The sequence below is a fragment of the Piliocolobus tephrosceles genome, chromosome 14 (assembly GCF_002776525.5).
Source record: "Piliocolobus tephrosceles isolate RC106 chromosome 14, ASM277652v3, whole genome shotgun sequence".
NCBI lineage: Eukaryota > Metazoa > Chordata > Mammalia > Primates > Cercopithecidae > Piliocolobus > Piliocolobus tephrosceles.
The window spans coordinates 76,976,372-76,985,986 of NC_045447.1; positions in this window are offsets into that span (position 1 = coordinate 76,976,372).

Below are 9,615 nucleotides of genomic sequence, written 5' to 3' on the forward strand. Positions count from 1 at the left end.
TTATAATTTTCACAAACTTTTGTGATATTACAAGAAGAATGAGGAAATAAATGAGAAAGTATATTAGGAGAAGGATAAGAAACAGATTTCATTATGAACAAAGATTTAGAGATTAAAATAATGACAACCTCACTCAATCTCTTTGTCAATTATTAGGAGCAAAGTTGGAGGAAAACTTGTCTACACTCCGTGTGGTTCTTTTCTTCCCAAGATACTCTTGGCTCAGCCAAGGCAATGCAGAAGCTGCCAAGTATATGTGGAGTCTGTCATAGTTAAGGGATGTAAGTATGGATCCAGAGATTCTCTGCAACAGAAAGACTGTTCTTGACAATCACTGCATGATAGTAGACATGCAGTCTATGACATTGCTGTACCTAAGTGTTCTGAATGTTTCATATTCACATTTACATTAGAGAATTGTTACCCCAGTTAAAAATAATATATCAGGATCTAAAATTTACAAATAAATTAAATTTATATGGTGTTCAACCAATCTGAATTTGTGTTTATGGGTAATGTTGAAGGTTCATTTGTAGTGTGGTACTCATTGCACTTTGGAAAGGCTGTGAGAAAGTTCCCATAAGCCAAAGTAGTTTTAATGACAAATAGTGAAGTTATGATCAAGGATTTTAAAGATGAAGGGAAGACACTTAGAAATAGTCCAGTCTAAGGTCCTCACCTTATACTTGAAAAAATTGAGGCCCTTTGTGGTTGACCTAAGGTTTTATATCTAGTAGTGGTAGTTACACTAAAACCTTTGTATTTGGTATCCCTGGCAGGATTCTTTTCAATACAACATGCTGCCTGATCAAGAAAAAATAGTGTCAAAGTCAAAATCAAATATAATTTTAAAAATTATCATACATGTTCAGTCTCAGAGCCATATAAAGTGTCCTAGGGTGGGGTTAGAAGGGCATTGGTTAGAAGAGAATTGAGAAGGAATAGACACAGATTGCAAAAATAATCTATGACCAATATAACCTAAATATGAGCCATCTGAAATTGATAATATATTTTATAGACTTTCACAGTTTTAATGTATGAATGTTCAAGTGCGATATTCTAGAAACACGAGCCAGAAACTCAACACTTTTTCTGCCCCACCGTTCTTGGAAAGGAATAAATTGTTACTGAGAAAATATGATTAAAGCACATTGCTCAGGCATTGTGGTGTCTCTTGACCTTGGAGTGTGTCTGTTTTGTGAGAGGATTAGAAATACTCCCTTAGATTTGGCCTTGTGGATGCCCACAGGAGATCTCAGGAAGTACCCTGTCTACCATCAACTGCTTTCTGCTTTCAGAAAACAGTTTCTAGTATTTTCTGCAAAACACTGGCTGTTTAGCATCTCCACTGATTTTTCTCATGATAACTTTGAGTCTGTCTGGAGCAGTATCTGGGCTGCAAATGTGCTAAGAGACACAGGTGAATGGAAGGAGAGGAAGTGAGAAAAGTCTGGAAAATAAGAAAGGGGCCAAGGAAGAATGGGATGGAGCTGACTCAACTGCCTCTAACAGTAGACAGTCCAAGAATGTCTGTTAGGGTTCAGCTACTGGCTTGGTTGGTGTAGCTGAACCCACCAATCCAATCCAAAGACTAAAGCCACCAATGGGGTTCCCTCACAGGCCAGTTTATTTTGCTGTGTTAACTTGTTTCTCTGGTTACTCAAATGACAGAAGTGTGGCTGCGGCAGTACAAATTCGTCATCACCACTGAATAAAAGCAACTAGAAACTGTATCCCACTGATAAGAACTCAGTGGTATCACTAAGTCTGAGGTTTGAATAACATTTCTGGCTCAAAATTTCTCGGTCCACAAGTGTGAAGGATTGAATGACGGAGTGTTAGCCTTAGTTTATTTTTTTTCTTGAAGGACTCCATCTGTGGTCAGCAGCATTCCATGGGTGTTTTCTTCTCTGCACTTGAGGTGGAGTTAGACCCTGACCTTGAGTTGGTTTAGGCATGCCATTTGGTGTTAGGAGAACAGAGTCCATGTTGTAGGAAAGACCAGAAATCTAGGATCGTAGCTTGGTGAAGGTTTCAAAAAATAGTAAGGAAGTAAATGGCCATTGAATGTATGTGAAAGTCAACGGGTTAGAGATAGTGGTAGATATTGAAGTGTGATAAGGGAGACCTGTGAAAGGCTGTCACGATAATGTTAAAATAATATGATCAGACTTTGAGAAAGACGAGTGACTGTTTTTCCTTCTCTTCCCACCATTCCCACACCATTAATTTACTGCTGATAAACATTTGACTTGACTTGAAAGTAGCACCAAGTTTATCCCCTAAGGTGATTTTGAAGAAAGATAAGCTAGGAACCCAAGATGGGTTCTGAGGCACTTGACAGTTTCACACTTCCTTAAAATACTTCCAACTTGGTCTCTGGAATGTTTTTCTTTTCATCTTCAAAGAAATAAGAATTTTGGAAGCAGACCAACTGATGCTACCTATTTCAAACTAGTGATAATAGAAAGACACCTGGGGTTGGAATACAGTTTGTGCTGATGAATAGTTGCTTCTTTCTAATTCAGTAGCTGTGGAAGACACAGGGCACTGGATTGACCTTGCAGCCAGTTTGCTTCTCTGAACTGACAGCTTAGGACAGTTCACAGGTGAATTTTTGCAAAGCCTGACACCTCTGAAGCATCCTAAAAATCTAGGTAGCCAAAGGGGTTCTGTTCAGTTTCAGACTTTGACATGGTCTCTCAAACAGAGGCATCAATTTCCTATTAGAGTAGGAGTGTTTTAGGAAAAGGCAACATTACAAGTAGCTCATTGATCATAGCTGGAGGAAAGATGTGGTGGAGTGGAACACGAAGCCAGACCCACAGGAAACACAACTTGCCTTCAAGCTCATCTCTGGTCCCACCCTATTCTCTCCTTCTAAGGACCTCTCACAGGAAATGCTCGATCTCTTAACCTGACTCTAGCTGCTCATTTGCACAGCATCATGGAAACCTGCTAGAAACAGTTCTAAGTTGCAACATATTCAATAAAAAGTACAATGTCTTCTGACCAAGAAGTAGATGTATTTTTCACTGCTGTGACTTTGTTGCATTTCTAAGCATAAAGCCCACTTTAGCAGGTTGAATTGTTTTTCTTTATCTGAATGTTTCTTATCCCTCCCATCAGTGTGGATATTATCTAAGAGCAAAGAAGAACTTCATAAAATTCTATTACAATGTTCCTGCTGAATTATTTTGTTAAATTAAACATCAAATGCTGCCAGAAATCTAACTATAAATTCAGAGCTTTGCATATTACATATTTACACTCTTACCTACTGTTCTTAAGTATACATCAGGGATGATTTTAATTAGACTAGCTTTTTCTAAACACACTCATTACACACAACTTGAATTGCTTCAATACTATTCAATGTCCAACTTTCATTCTCAGTTGTCACTTTTTAATCTGATGTCATGATGAAAGACCAGTTCTGGCAAACTCTCCTTTAAATTAAAAGCAAATGCATATATGAAGTTTAAAGCAAAACAAATCTCATTTTATCAGAATAGTGCCTACCCTAAGGGTTGAGGATTGATCAGAAAGAGATATGAGGAAGTTATCTGGGAAGGGAGAATTGTTTTATATCATAATAAAAATGTGTCTTACTCCGGTGTACTCATTTGTCAAAATTGTACAGCTAATATGTATGCATTTCAAGGTATATTATATACGTAGTGATAGATACAGGTATATAGTGAGAAATGAGAGATATAGATGAAAAAAGAATGACAAAAATAATGATAGCCATTGCAGTTGTATAATGTAGGACATGAGAATACTTTATACTATTTTGTTTACTTTGTACATATTTGAAATTTTCATAATAAACAGTTTTTCATAATAGAATTTTTAAAAGCCAAAGTACTTTCTAAATCGTTCAATCAACAAACCTGATTTTGCTAGACTTTTGAAACTACATGCATTTTAAAAAGATAGATAGCAAATTTTTAATCTTGATTGAAATAATACAATATGCAGAAGAATACATTTAGTAGGTTTAAAAACATGGCAGAAGTTGAGAGATTGATATTATCGAGATGGTGGAGTAGGAGATATAAGCCTTCAATCCTCCCCTAAACACACACACACACACACACACACACACATGAGCATGGACAGCTATTTCCACAAAGCACTATAGCCCTGAGACAGCTCTGCCACCTCTTTTAACTCTGTGTTCCCCAACTCCCAAGCTGCAGTTGCCTTATGAGTGCCCACACTCTAGAGCTGTGTTCTGTGGCTTAACTGCCCTGACCACATCTTAGACACTGAATGCGCATTACCAATACAGCAGTGGGGGTACCTGCCCCATGTGCACCAGTGCCTCTACTGCTTAGAGCCCAGAGCTATAGTGCCTGCATGTGTACCTATGCCTTAGGACTAACCTCTGTGACTGCTCCATGGGTGCCACTCATCAGATGCCAGAGTCATCATTACTGCAAAAGGGCCTGAAAGCTGGTCCCAGTGCCAAGAGGGACCTGCCCCAAGTCACAACTTCCCCGGCAGGAGGAAGAAGATTGGGAGGACCATAGCAGCCATTGTCATGAAAACCCTAACAACCCTCACTGCTACTGTGGACATTCACAGCATTAACTGCTGAGGATTCTGTAATCTTCAAACAACACTGACCTTAGCTGACAGAACTACATGGTTACTGCCAAGGAGCCACACTTCATCCATCCAGAGCCTTTACTCCTCCCTGTTGAGGAAGGCCTTTTCACATTGAAATTAGTCCAAATGTCTGAAAGAGGTAACTGTTTCAACAAATGTATAGACATCAATGCAATACAACAAGAAACATGAAAAAACAAAAAGACACATCACCACCAAGAGAACAGAATAGTTTTTCAGCTTCTGACCCTAGAGAAATGGAAATATATGAACTTTCTAACAAAAAAAACCAAAAGATTTGTTTTAAGAAAGCTCAGTGAGAGTCAATAAAATACAAACAATTCAATGAAATCAGAAAAATAATAAAATGAGAACTTTATAAAAGCGAGTGAAATTATTTTAAAAACACAAATAGAAATCTGGACCTGAAAAATACAATAAAAAATGGAAAAGTCAATAGAAAGCATCAACAGTGAATTGATTAATCAGAAGAAAGAATCTGTGAACTTGAAGACAGGTATTTGGAAATATACAGTCAGAGGAGTAAAAAGAATGAAAAGGAATAGAGAAAGCATACAGGATTTATGGGACAGCCTCGAAAAAACAAATATTCAAATTATAAGAATTTAAGACAAAGAAGAGAGACAAAGGGACAGAAAGATTATTTTTAAAATAATAGCTGAAAACTTACCAATTGAGTAAAGATATAAATTCCCAGGAACAAGGTGAAAGGTCTCTAATCAGATACAATCCAAATAAAATGACATCAAGACATATTATAATCAAACTATCAAGCATCAAAGACAAAGAGAGAATTCTAAAAGCAGCAAAAGAAAAGAATAAAACACTTATAAGAGAGTCCCAAAGGCTAGCAGATAATTTCTCAGAAGAGCTCTTACAGGCCAGGAGAGGGTGGAATGATATTTTCAAAGCGCTAAAGGAAAATCTCCTTACCAAGAACACTATACCTGGCAAAGCTATCCTTCTGAAATGAAGAAAATTAAAGACTTTCCCAGCCAAACAAAGCTGAGGAAGTTCATCACTACCAGACCTGTCTTTTTCTTTGTCCAAAACAGAGTTTCCCTCTGTTGCCCAGGCTAGAGTGCCACAGCACGATCTTGGCTCACTGAAGCCTCCACTTACAGGGTTCCAGCGATTCTCATGCCTCAACCTCCCAAGTAACTGGGATTACAGGTGTGAACCATCAGTCCCAGCGAAGATCTGTTTTATGAGAAATATTAAAGGAAGTTTTTCAAGCTGAAAGAGTGCTAAATAGTTACATGAAAACATGAAAGTATAATACACACTGGTAAAAGTAAGTGCATAGTCAAATTTGGAATACTATGATACTATAAAGGTGATGTGTAAATCATTTATATCTTTAGTATTAAGGTTGAAAGGCAGACCTATTAAAATAATAATAGCTACAATAATTTGTTAAAGGATACCCAATATAAAAAGGTGTAATATGTGACATCAAAAAATAAAAATGGTAGATGGAATATGGAGTAAAAGTGTAGTTTTTGTATGTGAAGTTAAATTTTTATCAGTTTAATGGTTTGTTACAAGTATAAGACGTTTTATGTAACCCAATTACACACAAATTTAAATGGATTAAATTTTCTAAGTAAAAGATATAATAATATCTTATATATTTCAAAATTGCATTTTTTAGAGATAAATTTTCTTTGTACATTTAAGGTATACAGCATGTTATAAGATATATATATTGTCATCTCTTGGTATCCACTGGGGCTTGGCTCCAGGACTCTGAGGATACCAAAATTACTGGATGTTCAAGTCTCACTGTAGGTCCTATGGAACTCGTGAATGCAAAAAAATCAGCCCTCCATATCTACTGGTCCCACATCTAGCCAATACTATATGCTTGATCTGCAGTTGGTTGAACCCATGGATGCAGAACTCATGGATACAGAACTTGTGGATATAGAAGGCCAACTGTATATAGTAAAATGGTTACTATAGTAGAAAAAAATCAACATATACATGACTTTGCATAGTTACTCATTTTTCCCTCATGGCAAGAGCAACTATAATGTACTCATTTAGCAAAAATCCCAAATACAATATACTATTATTAGTGATAGTCCTAATACTGTACATTAGATCTTTTGGCTTGTCCACCCTACCTATTTGCCACTTTGTATTCTCTGCCCTGCATCTTCTCATTTCTTCCCCTCACCCCAGTGCTAGTAGCCACTGTTTTGTTTTTATTTATTTATATCTGACTTTCTTCTTCTTTTTAAAAGATTTCACATGTAAATGAGACCACGCAATATTTTTCTTTCTGTGTATGGCTTAGTTTACCTAGCGTTAAGTTTCCCCAGATCCATCCACGTTGTAGCAAATGGCAAGAGATCCTCCTGTTTGAAGGGTGAATAATATTCTCTTTCTCTCTCTCTCACTCTCATACACACACACACACACACACACACACACAGTTTCTTTATCCATTTGCCCATCGGTGGACACCTAGGTGATTTCCATGTTTGGGTATTATGAAAAATGCTACAATAAATAAATATCGAAGGGCAGATGTCTTAACAAGGTGGTGATTTCATTTTCTTTGGTTGTATATCCAGAAGATGGGTTACTGGGTCATATGGCAGTTCTATTTTAATTTTGTTAGGAATCACCAGACTGTTTTCCATAATGGCTGCACTAATCTGCTGAACTAATCTACATTTGTATCAACAGTGTACAAGATTCTCTTTTCTGTACACCCTTGCCAACACTTATCTCTTATCTTTTTGATAATAGCTATCCTAACAGGTGTGAGGTAGTATCTCACAATGGTTTTGATTTGCATTTCTTTGATGATTAGTGATGCTGAGCACCTTTTCATGTATGTTGGGTATTTTTATGTCAACTTTTGTAATATGACTATTCAAGTCCTCTGCCCATTTTTTCAATCAGGTTATATGTTTTATTGCTATATTGAGTTGTATGAGTTCTTTATAAATCACGGATATTAACCCCTTATCTGAGTTCTATGAGTTATTTATAAATCTTGGATATTAATCTGTTGGATATGGTTTGCAAATACTTTTTCACAATCGGTATGTTGCCTCTTCATTTTGTTGAATGTTTCCTATACTGTGCAGAAGCTTTCTAGTCTGATATAGTCCCATTTATGTATTTTTGCTTTAGTAGCCTTAGCTTTTGGTTGATGCCTAATAAATCATTGCCAAGGCCAATATCGAGAAGCTCTTCCCCTATGTTTTCTCCTTTTAGGCATTTTATGGTTTCAGGTCTGTGTTTAGGTCTTTTATCCACCATGAGCTGATTTTTGTGTATGGTATAAGATAAAAACCTAATTTCATTCTTTTGCATGTGGAGATCCACTTTTCCCAGCACCATTCATTGAAGAAACTATTCTTTTCTCATTGTGTCTTTTGTGGCCCTTGTCAAAAATCAGTTTATCGTATGTGTTTGGATTTGTTTCTGGGCTCTTTATTCTGTTCCACTGGTCTATTTGTCTCTTTTTATGCCAGTACCATACTGTTTCAAGTATTTTAGCTTTGTAATATAATTTTAAACCAGGATGTGTGATGCTTCCAACTTTTTTTTCCTCAGAATTGCTTGGCTATTCAGAAACTTTTGTGGTTTCATGCAAATTTTACAACTTTTTGTCTATTTCTATGAGAAGGCTATTGGGGTTTTGGTAGGGATTGCATTGAGTCTATATATTGCTTTAGGTAGTGTAGACATTTAAACAATATTAATTCTTTCAGTCCATGAGCATGGAATACCTTTCTGCTTACTTGTGATTCCTTCAATTTATCTTATCAATGTTATTGCAGTTTTCAGTGTACAGGTATTTCTCCTTTTAGTTAAATTTTTTCTAAGTATTTTATTTTTTAGTGCTATCATAAATAGGATTGTTTCTATGATTTCTTTTCCAACTAGGCTGTTGTTTGTGCATACAAATGCCACAGACTTTCAAATGTTGTTTTTGTATCTTACAACTTACTGAATTCATTTGTTAAGTGTAACAGTTTTTTGGTGAACTGAGGATTTTCTACACATAGGATCATGTCATCTGTAAACAGAGATAATTTTACTTATTCCCTTTCAATTGGGATTCCCTTATTTCTTTTTCTCTTCTAATTGCTCTTGATAGTACTTACAATGTTGAATGGAAGTGTTGAGAGTGAACATCCTTGCTTTGCACCAGATCTTAGAGAAAAAAGCTTTCAGTTTCACTCCAATAATCATGACATTAGCTATGAGTTTTTCATAAATGGCTTTTGTTATGTTGAATTTCCTTATATTGCTAAACTGTTGAGTTTTTATCAAGAAAGGATGTTGAGATTTTTATTATTTTTAAAATTGACATTGTGATTACATGTATTTAGAGGGTAAAACTTGATATTTTGATAGATATATGATGTATAATGATCAAATAGCATGGCTGTCACTTCGTGTACATATCATTTCTTTATGGTGAAGACATTCAAAAGTCTCTCTTCTAGCTCTTTTGCAATATATAAATTTTACTATTAACCATCATCACCTTACTGTGCAACAGAATATCAGAACTTATTCCTTCTATCTAATTATAATTTTGTGCCCATTGACCAGCTTCTCCTCATACTCCTGTCCTTCTATCTCCAGTCTCCAGTAGCCACTGTTCTATTATCTGTTTCTGATATCAACTTTTTTTTGACTCTACGTGATTGAGATAATGTAGTATTTGTTTTTCTGTGTATAGTTTATTTCACTTAATATGATGTCCTCTATGTCTGTCCATGTTGTTGCAAATGATAGGACTTAATTTTTTTAGGGCTAAATAGTACTCGTGTATATATGAATATGTATATATATATGAATATGTGTATATATCACACTTTTTATTTATTTTTTTATTTTATTTATTTATTTATTTTTTATTATACTTTAAGTTCTAGGGTACATGTGCATAACGTGCAGGTTTGTTACATATGTATATATGTGCCATGTTGGTGTGCTGCA